This window comes from Lasioglossum baleicum, chromosome 7, assembly GCF_051020765.1.
Source record: "Lasioglossum baleicum chromosome 7, iyLasBale1, whole genome shotgun sequence".
NCBI classification, from domain to species: domain Eukaryota; kingdom Metazoa; phylum Arthropoda; class Insecta; order Hymenoptera; family Halictidae; genus Lasioglossum; species Lasioglossum baleicum.
This window is the reverse complement of record NC_134935.1, coordinates 7,211,299-7,224,402: the sequence shown is the minus strand read 5'-3', so window position 1 is coordinate 7,224,402 and position 13,104 is coordinate 7,211,299. Positions and strand designations below refer to the sequence as shown.

The following is a 13,104-nucleotide window of genomic DNA, read 5'->3' as shown; positions in this document are numbered from 1 at the left end:
TAGAAAGCTTCTCCGAAATTTCTAGAAACCCACAATCATTCACGCCATCGCACAGTGGGCGAAAATGCCAATCTAGTCAAGCGAACTACACATTTAGAGATACTACTTATTATTTTATACTTATTATTATTAGATATTACCTATATTTTCCCAAGATTTTTTTGTATTTCCTGGCTAAAAAATAGACATTCTACTATCGACTTCAGATTTCATACATCTGGATCATTATAAAAATTGAGTTTTGTCCAGCTAGAGGAGGAAAGAACGCAGAAATCAGCACGCACCAGCGAGCAGGTTCCTGCTCTGCAGATCCCATATGCATCCCGCAAAGACGACTCTTAATTTCCGTCTGCTCGAAGGTAGAAACTCCGTACAAGGGAGCGGTGGATTATAAGCAGCAAGAACTTCGCGCCGTTAATTGCTTTTCTCTGCCTCAGCTCCATTACTGCCGCGGCGACTGCGTTATTTAAACAGGGCTAGCGATCAGGAGAATAGCAATATAATAAATCCGTCGCGCGCCTAGTAGGGTGACACCTCTAGATATTTTATGGGCTTTACTACGGGCACGGTTTAATTAATTCTGTAGCTGCGACTAAGCCCCAAGAGCTTATAACGAGCTTTTCCCTGCATTCCGGCGACTGCTCTTTGGTTCACCCAGAACTCCACCGTCTGTCTACTCTTCGTTCGCTTGTATCGACTTCCCAGCAACCACTTCAGCAACATATTTCATCGTCTAACGATGCTACAGCCTTGTCTGATAGTCGGCGCAACTCGCGTTTCGACCATTAAACCCTGCCATACGATCTGTCGCACAGTGCGAATAAATCTGGTATATCTCAATACTCGTTTATAACACGATGTACCATAAATTTCTTTCGTCAAAACTGCGTATTACGGGGAAATTGCTATTATTAATCATATGACAATCATTTTATTGTTAAATTTCATTTTTGGTGAATAATTACCATTGCATACACATTAGTAACCAAAAAATTTTTGTAAATAATTTTGCAAAAGCCAACTCAAAAATCTAGGTATTTTCTTTTTATTAGGTTGGAAAGAAAGTTCTTGCGGTTTTTAACTATTAAATTCAAATGCAAAACCGTAAGAACTTTCTTTCCGGCCATTAGACCATTTATTAAAATGTATTAGTTGTATTGCTAAATAGTAGATAGTACATTCGAAATTAAAATAATATTAAATCCAGTGGATTTAAACTTCCCACTTGCCTATACAACAAATTTAAAGGGACAATCGAACTCTTTCTTAACGGCGCTTTCTAGAAGGCAGTAGGCGCTACGGTGGGGACAGTTCTGCCTCGATTGTGGCAAATGTGCCCAACACTGCCATAAAGCTATAGATTTCATCAACATAAGCCGACATATTAAATGACTGATTCAAGAAACGACGTATCCGTAGGATCCCATTCGATAAAATCGGGGTCGCGGCAAAGAACGTAGACTCTCCTCAAGGCACGCACAATTTACCACAGCATTTCCATTTATCTCTGAAGATTTGTAGTAAGCTCATTTTATACTTTAGAAGTTCATCAATATTTATAGACATGTGATAACTGTATAATTTTATGGCTAGACAACGGATTTTATGCATTTAGGACGAAAATGAATATAATGGACATAACCATGTCTACCAGACAAAGTATTTTATTAAGGAGGAACAAATTGGAATTGCATGAATTCATCAGAAATTTCTGCATTTTAGGACGAATTTACTAGACCGAAATGTTGTGTAAATTTGACTGAATTTCAAGCAAAACTACATCAATAAATTATTTGAATCGTAAATTAAATACGTGCAGTTGCATTGAATTATGTACATTCAGTCAATTATACGATTTCTGACTGAACGATTCTGACGATTTCTTTCCAATCAAGTCTATGCACATTTTCAATAATTCATAAAGGAATACGTAGAAGGAGAACGCTTCAATGCTTTCCGCTGGATTGATTAATTTTACATTAAATTACTTGATAGATACAAATTCGAGACTTCGCATATCGTTTCACTCACTAAATTAATATGATGAAAGAAATACTTTCCTGACAAACTTTGAAATAATTTATTATTAAGATTATTTCTCACATAAGTATGAGAGTGGTTGGAACATCTACACTTTGTCCATATTTATGCATTTGTATATTCTTATTCTGTAAATATGTTTCTTGGTTGTCATTCTCATATTGAATTCTGTATTATGTTTTTCAACATAATACATTTACATATTTACATCAACATAATTCATTTTCAATCTTATGAGATTTTCTACAATAAAAAAAAAGAAAAGGGAGAATAACTGGTCGGATTATCGGCGACTGGCAGAAGGGGCTTGCTGATCTCGTGAAATTGTTTTCGAACGTTTTCGGGAATCCTTCGACGGGGTATCGAAGAATCTCACCGCGGGCGGCACAGTCTGAATAGATATTCGTTTATTCAAATGGCTGGTGTTTGTGATCCGCCTCGAATATCTAAGCAGGGAACGCGGTCGGGCGAATACAACACCGGATACGTGTATCGGTGGGGAAGATCCATGAAATAATATTTACAATGAGTAAAGCGATCTTGGGATCAGCATGAACGTAATATAAAAATGATATTATCTTGTTCCAAAAAGTCTATCGAAAAACATTACATACTTTTATACGTAGGATAATAAAAGGGATCGATTGGTTTATTCTTAATCGTCAGTGTAAATTTTTATCTTAAAGGAACGCTCTTTATTTTAAGGGAAGAGCAGAGAAAAATATTAAACAGATTAGCCAGGGCATCCAAATGAAGATGAGCGTCTTTCTTCAGCGAAACATACTATTTTCACAGCGTTGAACTTTATGGGTTCGTTACGATTACAATTTTTATTATAATGTATTAATTTTGTTATTTTCGAGGTAGATTGATATCTAGGAAGCACTACAAACTTTGTACATTTTTCATTTTTCGACAAAACGCCACTCGATTTTGCAATCTGGACCTCTATACGGCGTCGGGACGCCAGCGTCGCAGAACGATCGTAATTGCGGGATGATTGAACGCGGTTAGCATTCCTTATCGCCAGTAAATCGTGGATAATGGAAAGTAACGACGAATCCCTGCGGAAATAAAATTACTCTCGCAGCCTACCGTGATAAATTCCGATGACAATTTTCAATGACTTATGCGCGAGCAACCGTGCGAAAAATTACACCCCATCCGTTCTCAGTAAGATAGAGCACGTATTCCTCGGGGGTATTAGCTCCTTCCTTTTATGATTAAGTTTCACGATTCCACTGATCAGTGTCGAACATTATTTCAACGCGTGCACGGTAATTTTAGAATGAAAACCGCGGAGGCTGAATAGAAACTAATGTAACGGAGACGCTTTGTCAGTGTGCCAATGCTTTGGGGATCTCTTTGTAATCCCATTGCTGTTCCACTATCAATTGGAATTGTCTTAACGCTATCAACGAAACAGGAACGGGAAACAATCTCCGTTTCCATGTCACCAGATGGGAATAGGCTGTATGATATTCTGTGTCGTATTCCGTGCTGCATAATTTCGACGCGGGTATAATTTACAATAAATTTCCTTTTATATTTTAACTCTTTGCACTCGGAGCAGCTTCATCTCGAAAAATAAACATTTCTTCCGAACTAAAATAATTCCATTCTACAGGGTGTCTCAGCTGAAGGAGGCTAACCTAACCTAAATATCTTCTTTGATTTTAATGGCACAAAAAATATTTATGGCATAATTTAAATGGTACCGATGGAGGAATATCATAGAAGAACAATTTCTTTTGTCCGGTTATTTTTTCATAGTTTTTTCAAGATCATCGTTATTTTTTTTATCGGGAAAACTAATTTTTTTATTCCATCTTATAGCGGCTGAAAAAATACATTTGAATATGCTTAAGTCATTAACAAGATGGAATAAAAGAAAAAGTTTTCCCGATAAAAAATAACGATGACCTTCAAAAAACTATTAAAAAATAAACGGACAATAAGAATTTTTCTTCTATGATATTCCGCCTTGATTTTTTGTGCTATTAAAAATAAAGGAGATATTTAAGTGGCCTCCTTCAGCTGAGACAACCTGTATCTTAATTTTTTCATCTAAATAATATTTTGAATAATCGTGTAGCAATCTTTATAAAAATGTTTTATCTGAAAGAGAAATTTATTCTGTATCTGAATATGTCCAATAGGATCAAAATCACAGAACGTTAAGTTCTTCTGATGTTTTTACTGTTTTAAATTACACTTATTCATTTTTGTCATAAATGCATAAAATCAAGAAAATTATTGCGACACGATAAAGTGAAAGAATTATTTACTGAATTAACACAGTTTAATTATACAAATTCAATATAATTCTCTGGTAAAATATGAAGAATGATCCCCTCACAGAACGACGAAATTAATTTGATTTCATTTGCGTGAAGAAAATCACGCACATGCGTGATGCTGTTCGAAGATATGTAAAATTATTAATAAATCGTATGACGAATTAACTCGTCATCGCCGGTTAATATGCTAATGTAAACAGACGGTAATTGTCGCCAAGTGTTAATTGGGGTGTGCAAGGTTTCCAAGCGTTCCATCATTCCAGTGTACCGACGCAATTGTATTTTATTGTGTCGCAAACATTGGACAAAAGACGCGTGCCCTCTTTCGCAGGGCTGGCTGGGCATTCGAGCAGTTTAATTAGAGGAAAAAGTCGAGCTGGGATGCTGGAGAGGACACCAACGAAGAAGAAATTCCTCTATTCATCACACGGGGGAAAGGATGTTATCAGCGCTTGGTCGGACAACGGACTTGATAGAGTCAACCGGCCAATCTGTGTCACATCTTACTTGTAAATTTCCAACATCCCAGCGACACGTTTTGTGTTTCGCAACTGACGGGCTAAACGGCGAGAAAAACTATGTGAAAATGCTCGCTCAGACCTGTCACCTTTTTGCAATATCCGCTTGACAATGCAAACACTTTTTTTTATGATTACTTCGCGAAACCGAGAGCTTAATTAGACGTTTCTTACGCTCTTTAATCAGAGTTCTTCCTCTTATCATTCATTCGGACGTTTTTATTAATTTTTTTGGTAAATAATGTCTCCGTCACTTTGTACTGTACAATGAAACCACTTTTTTTGTATTTACTTTACGAAACAAGGGGATGCAGTTTAATTCTCGCTGTTCATCGAGACGTGTTTATTAATTCTCCGGCAAAGAATACTTCCGCCAGCAATATTAATTTCGCACCACATCGTAGAATATACAATAATTATTTTCTTACTAAGTTGTTTCGTTTGTAAACTGTGTATTTGTTTCTATTATTATGTGTAGAATGAGGGTGGGATGTTGAGAAAGTTAACAGCTCGTGAGACTCGGCAAATTTTTTTCTATTATATGTATTCGTTTAAGCAGAGAATATTCCGAAGAACCAACTTTCCTTGAAAGAACTGCGTTTGTACTGTTCGGGTGCACCATAAGCATTCGCGAAAGAGTAAACTAGCAGGCGAATGGTCTACCCATTCACCTCGACTTTCCTTTTTCCATCTGTAGCCAATCTCTAAATAAAATCCGCGAATGCGGAATTACATTAACGACGACTACTTAAACGAACGTAGAATATTCCATTCAATTTCGCGGGAAGTCTGCAAATTTGCAGGAAGCCGGATCCGGTCGTTAGGCGAAAAGAAAGCCGCGCCCCGGGGAACTGTCGACGCGGAGCGCGGATAGATATTGCAACAGCTGCGGTTATGGCAGTATCATGAAGTGCGACACGATAGAGATAGACTAGAAGTAAACCAATCACCATATGGGATTTCGTGTTTCGCGAAAGACAGTCTCTCTGAGCTAGTCAACATTCTTGTTATAAATGTTTAAAAAATAAGTTACGTACAATACAAACATTTTATGCATAAATACAGGGTATCCCAAAATTCCTTCAACAGCCGGAAATGGGAGGTTCCTGAGATCATTTGAAGCAACATTTTTGCGTCTAGGTCGCGCTCTGATTGGTCCGTGTTTTTCGTTAATAACTCCTAAACGAAGCCGCGGATAACATTTTTGCAAAGGAAAATGTTGCTTCAAATGATCTTACGAACCTCCCATTTCCGGCTGTTGAAGGAATTTTGGGACACCCTCTAAACCACGAATAAATATAGACAATGAACTATAGACAATGAATATAGGCAATGAAACAGCATATCTGCATATCTGTTTATTGAACCAGCAACTATTCCGAACGTCTGACTTGTCGTAGAGTTATACTACTGATTCGAGAACATGCTTCCAATCGACGGAAACGGGGATCTATTTACGCGAATCTTAAGTTTGCTGAATTAACTTCGTGCGATTCCGTCTCAGATTCGGGCGTATCTTGCCTGAGAGTACACCGACGAGTAAACGAGTCCCGTGTGGTGGTTAACCGCCCACCGTGTTCCGTTCTTGTGTCTTGCGTCTGCTGTTTAAACTTCTGCTGCCACCGCGACAGCGAGTTCTAAGTCGTGCGGTCGCTAATAACCTCGCAGTGAATGCGACCATGTTTAAATAAACTACAAATAAATAAATAATTTTGATCAAGAGTAATATTGGTTTTTGTGGGAAGCAGGATCTGGTTTTGAATGAAAAACACGTCTGTGAAATTTACTCTTGCAGAACTGTTCTCTCTGCCTTCTTAAAAGCGACTAACTAAACGACTGCAGAGAGGGTGTCTCTGCCGACTGCAACCGAAAAGAAAGAAAGCCCAGGTCTATTGGGCTGAAGGCCCTTAGCTTTATCTGCTTTTCAATAGCACATGGCTTTTGGGTGTTTTATTACCGATGTCCTTGGGTCTAAGAGGACTGGAGTAGGAAATAAACATTTGACCCTCGGTATCTACTTTAACACATAACTGAACCGATGTGATGCAGTATTAATTTTTGCTCTTATATCAATAAGTAAGTATTAGATGTGCAAATAAGTTCCTTCCCCTTTCTTTCTACGATCATAACTTCGAATTACTTCCCGATTTTGGTACCATCTGAAAGAGCGTTCTTTTAATTTTAAGAAGAATCGTGATGTGCGCCCTAAGAGTTTCCAGTCCTATGCAAGAATTTCAAGAAATATGGCGTGCGAGAAGCATCATTTGCGGCACTGCTGAATCTTTGCATTCCAGCTTAGGAAATCAGCTGTTGAAGCTACTGAAATCGCCTGTGCAGCATCGGGAGAGAACGCTGTATCTTACAGAAGATGCAAAAAGTAGTACCCAAGATTTAAAGCCGGAAATAATTTGAAATACGACGATCACACTCAGGTGCATCGAGAAAGTTCGATGACGGTGAGTTAGAGGAATTGGTCAACGAAAATCCGACCCAGACGCAAGAAGAATTGGCAGAAAGATTGCGAGTTACACCAGACAATATTTTATTACATAAAATGTATTTATTACATTTAATCTTGTAATCTTTGTAATCTTGAATTTGATAAAATGAGGAAAGAACTTATTTGCACACCTAATAATATTGACTCTGGATGTACGAAGAGGACATTAAAGTGTTATTCGATTGTTCGTATGGTTCACGTAGGTATTTTTAAGAGTCTTATAGGTATTCTTAGTTACGCTAGTTTAGGATAAAATTGTCAAAATAGAAGGATTTGATCTTGCATTCAAATGAAGAACAGTTACCCACTGCACAGGCGAAATTGCCGATCAGCAAAGCGTTGAGTCTTCGTACAGTCCCGGAACAAGCTCGTTATTTTCGCGAGCAGTTAAAAGAACGATCAGCAGCTGCGATAATTAATTCAGCCAGCCGCAGACACATTCTTTCCCAGCCTTCGACGGCGCTCCTGGAATAATCTTCGCGGTGTCTAGCTCCCCAGTAGCGCGTGTCAGAGGTCGAAATTACTTTCAAGTGGAATCCCCGATCCGACGACGTTATTGCCGCACCTTGGCCCAGGGGATTTGCACGCGAATCGCATTGGCGTTTCAGATTAAGGTATTTAAGGGACTCCGGCTGTGCCACCGTTCCTACCCCTATGTATCTCGCCGCAATTTCTAAACAGAAAGACCCTGCGGAGGACTAGAGAGCGAGTGAGGGAGTGAGTGAGAGAGAGAGAGAGAGAGAGAGAGATCGGAGTGGAGAGAAGTTTCCGGCTTCGGTTGGTGATCTGAATATTTAGATCACTCCGGACCTCCGGGAGAACGACCTCTGGTCGAGCGTTGAAAGATCATTTACCTGAGAGTTATGATCTTATTTCGAGCACTCGCACCTTGGGTCTTCCGGGTAATGCTAAATTGAGTTAACCCTCGTGCGATCCTCGGGTGAATACCCACACGTTCCCTGTTTCTGGACACTGTTAAGTGCTCGGATCCTCTCTAACCAGTAATCTCATGTACTTGTTTAACACGTATCCGGCCGCGTCGTTAACCCTCCTCCGCCCATCGTGTCAATTCGTAAAGGGTTAATGTTACTCTACCATTTCTAGAACAATTGGTCTGGGACTTCGGCACTCTTCCATTTTTTTAACATTTATCATTGAATAGAAATTTGAATACACAAAGCTGCTCCTTCGATCTGAATCCATTTTAACCATTAGCACATTGCCAGAATTTTCTGATACTATCAGCAACTTTACCTGTTAGCCTTATTCTAACGTAAGCGAAAACAGCATTTCTTTTATCACTATTAAACAGCATATTGCGAATGTCTCCACAGTTGCGCCAGCGAAGTACATGCAAAAAGTGAATAGCAATAATTCAGGTTTGAAGTAAGTACGGTTAGGTTTCAACCAAGTAGGTTTGAATCAACATATCCGCCCGACACGACTTCATCTGATTACGTGGAACGTTATTAAACGAGCAGACGTGTTTAACCAAACGTGCGAGAAGATTAAGATATCAGAATATTTTCACGATTGAATTATTCTGATTACTTCGTAAAAAGAATGTTAATTTTCACTTGAACACTTGGCAAATACTTTATCTTACAGCCACATTGTTCAGGGGCACGCGTTGCCTCTGATAAAACATTTTCATAGAAACGAACAATGGCCGGAAGCGCGTCGAATAGAACGTAACAATTCATTGACAACGTTCGTGCCCACGGGCGCCGCTAGATCCGACGACTGCCGCTATCTGTAGCAGTGTATTACCATTTCGCGGAAGATCGAGCGATAGCAATGAGCTCAGCATGCAGAGCTCATTTGCAGTCGACGTAAAATCTGATCCATGGCGTTACACGCGAAGTACATGACGCGGAGCTGAATGAAACCGGCCGAAAGTACATTGTTAAAGGGTCGCGAAGAAAAAGTCGGAGGTCGATTAATCTCTCTCTCTCCCCACCCTCTGTTCCCTCTCCACAATTGCGCGAGCTCGGATAAGGTCTGTTCGACTTGGCGGCGAGAAATTTTCCGAGGAAGTAGCGAATTAATCCGAGTAATAAAGGAATTCGCGGAGCTAATCGCGCGGCCCGCGGGGTGAGAAAGAGAAAGATAAAGAGAAATGAATACAAGCTGTTCTTTTCAGAGGTGCAGTTAACTATCCGGGGCTCACGTGCGTATTTAACGTAAATCAGAGAATTAAACGGGCGCAGCGGAGTGCGGGAAAGCAGAATCGAGACTCGAGTCTCGAACAGCTAAAGCCCCCCATGCCGAGGCTCGATAAATAAGTTCGATAAAGCGGCTCCTTATCTTTCAAATAGGCAATGTAATTTAATCACGCGGGGGCGGTCGCGTGACCGCGTCAGAGATTTGTCTCCGAGCTGGACGAAGCTATGCGGTATTTTTTCGCGTCGACCCGCAGATTGCGGGAAATAAATAGCCGGCGCGTACGCGTACGTGGCCTGCCCGCATAACTTTCAAGCTCCGCCGCGCCGCCGACCCACGGATGATTTGTGGATGGGAACAAGACGCGAGCAAAACGTCGGGAATATTGATATACGCGCCGCCGCGATAACTTCCGCTCGCTTGTTTCAATTTTTAAACGAGGCCACGATACGATCGAGCCCGTCCGACCGCGCTCGTTAGTCCCGCGATAATGGGTTCGCACAAATTCTGCCTGGATTTCGTAGGTCGAAGAAACGCTATACGGTGATCATCACCTAAATTTTTAAAGTTTGCCATCCGGAAGCCAAATTCGAGCGAAAGCTTGATTGACGCAGTCCGTTAGATTCAGTAATTTCTGTCTCACATTTCCGAATGTACTACGAATGCATTGTTGGAGTTCTTCCGAGTAAAATGAGTCCAAACACGACGCAAGTCGGACTTCATCATTTCTCTACAGGGTGTTCCAAAAATGTTGTACTTCCTTAAAAGAAGCAATTCCCGAGCTCTTTCGAAGCAACATTTTCGTATAGGAAAAATTGCTTCGAATGACCTCAGGAACCATCCGTTTCAAGGAAGTACAACATTTTTGGGACACCCTGTATAATTTCGTTATTTACATTTAGACTGCAACTTGTCCGATTTACGCCGTGTTTGGACTCGTTTTAATCAGAAAAATCTCAACAATCCACCGGTACTGCGTTCGAGAAAGAGAAGAAAAAATGTGCAAAGAAGGTAGACATTAAATAATAATTTTTACTCGTGGAGTACACGGGGTTTAGAAAACGCAAGAAAGCTCGACTACGCTGCAACATAATAAAGTGCCGCCACGATCCCCTCGGAATGAAATTATTTGCAAAATAGCGTTCTGAAAGCACCTATTAAATCCAAGTGAAACAATTCCACCCCATTAAATTGCCAGTTCGCACGTCTTCGGGGCGATGTTCCGGCAATTTTTCTAAACCCGTGGGGTTGAGATACGTGCCGCGGGAGCTACGGTTCTACGCCGTAGGAGATCAGGAAAGGTTTCCTTCCTCGCTAGCGATTTATGCTAATTACGTCCGGGGCATACACGCACAGAGAAAAGCATCTCCGCGGAGAAAAAGCGAAGACGATGGCGGATGCGTGTTCCCGGGATAGCGTTAGTCGCAGTTATCATAACTGGGCCGCTCGCATCTCTAGAACGGTTATGCATTCAATGAAAGTCAACGAGCTACGGTCCCACTAAACGACTGTCCCGCAGAACGAAAGCTTGCCGGCGCGCACCCTAGAAATTTCAGATAAACGCTAACCTCATTTCAATTTTGCGAACCGTCGGAGAATTGCGGCACAGCGGTCCGGGTCGAAGAATTTAGTGACGTTTTATCAGAAAGACAACGTCCGCAAATTGATATCTATGCAATTTGTGTCACTTGAAAAATAGCCCGCTAAGCTGCCGACATCAATGAGATTGAAATACACATTTCAGTTAGCATGAACGCTTCAAGTTCTTCGCGATCTCCTCATCATCATCATTCTGTGCCGTATTTTATCGAATAACGAAAAAGATTTTTAAATCGCGATCTTTACTTTTTCCTTCGCAATTGCGACCGATAACAATTTACAAAAAGAATTACTCACACATTAGCTAGCAAACTAATCCTTCTAACGTCTCCAAGAAGCTCAAGCTTTTGGTTCGAATTTTGAAAAAGTTATACGTTTTTAAAAAGTAACTTAGTAGTATTTACAAAACTCTGCCAAACAAAGTGTGAGACGCGACGGGCAAAAAGCAGCGACATAAAGCGCCGAATTCGCACGATCGCAGGCGCGAGACCGTTTTCGGATTACATTTACACAATAATAAAAGCCCGAATAGTTCGCAGGAAAGGTAAATTAAATCCGCCGGTTTCGCAGGGGTGAAAAGCGAAAAATCAACTGGAACATTTGAATAACAACGAGCCACCCGGCTTTTGTAATTTATTTGGCTGAACAATTGTGTCGGCGCGCGGCGTTCTAGCCGCGATATTTGTCTCGTTGCCCGGCCGAAAGTTCCGCTCGCCGGGGCAATTATAGCGACAACGAATAAACAAGTCAGTCGGTGATGTTCGGGCCGGGCCGAGCCGCGCTGAACCGGGATGGGCCACGGGGCTAATTTAAAAAGGCACGGCGCTATCGATCATTTCGAACGAATCGTCGTTACAATTCTTCCGCTCAGACTAATGACAGAATTACGGGAGCGGCGCGGCGCGGCGCGACGGAGCGGAGAGAAAGGGAGACTATTCGTTCTCGCCGGCGGAAATTGAACGCCGTCGATTGATTTGTTAACAAGCGACGCGCAATACTCGTCGGGGCATAGCAGTTCGATAACTGTCGGCCGAGTTCCCGGAAAAAAAATCGACCCGGTCACCGAGGTCGGGATTTCGTCGAACACGGCGGCGCGCCGCGTCGAATTCCATCGGAGTGAGTCATTATTGAAAATACGCGGACAATAACGGGGCTAATGGGGGTGCCGAGGTAATGAATGGCTCGGATCGTAATCACAGCCAGCGAGGAGGCTAATATGCGTCGTGTGAAAAATCCTGGCGAACGATAAATCGCCGTATCGTTGGGGTTCTGCTGGCAGGATCGAATACGTCGGAGAGAGAAAGAGAGTGAGATAGAGGAAACCGTGCGGATGCAGCACGTCCTTGCAATTTATCGGCGCATAAGCTGCACCGTATCGGCCCTATTAGACCCGTTAACGATCATGGATCAGATTTCATTGCTCCGTTCCTTCGAAGCGAGTTGGCCGGCTCGGCGTCGCACCGCACCGCGGCCCTCTTTGCTCGGCTCAACGGGAAAAAGAAAGGCAAAGAGCCGAAGACACGGCAGCTGGGGTCAAAAGGAAGCAAAAGGAGTGGCTGCCGAGGGTAGTAGCAGGAGATAATAGCAATTAATTAAGGCTCGAAACCTCCCTCCATCTTTCTTTCCCTCGCGTCCAACCCTATTTACTCCCTTCCACGTCGCCGACCCTGTCCGCTCCTCTATTCTTCTCTCTCCTTCCAGCCTCTCTTTTTCTTTTCATCTGTCGCTCTTCATCTCGCGTAAATCCAGTCGGCAAAGGTCGATCCTCCCGTGCCTGCCGTGAAAATGCGCCGACGACACTTCCGTATCCATTATAGGACAAGTGGGCCACGTCACGAAATAATGGCACGGCCATGATTTCGAGAGTTTATCGTTACTCGTCACGTGACACGGAAATGCAGGCACGAGGCTGGCGCAAGCTCGCTTTCTCTCTCTCTCTCTCACTCTCCCTCTCTCTCTCTCTCTCCCGCGTTTAAACAGGTCG

At 41.9% G+C, this 13,104-nt stretch overlaps 1 protein-coding gene across 1 annotated transcript in view; it reads right to left on the bottom strand.

Annotated features, from left to right (window-relative positions):
• The window catches only part of LOC143210999 (zwei Ig domain protein zig-8), a 53,865-nt gene that overhangs the window by 29,054 nt on the left and 11,707 nt on the right, over positions 1–13,104 (bottom strand). The gene's annotated exons all lie outside the window — the stretch shown is intronic.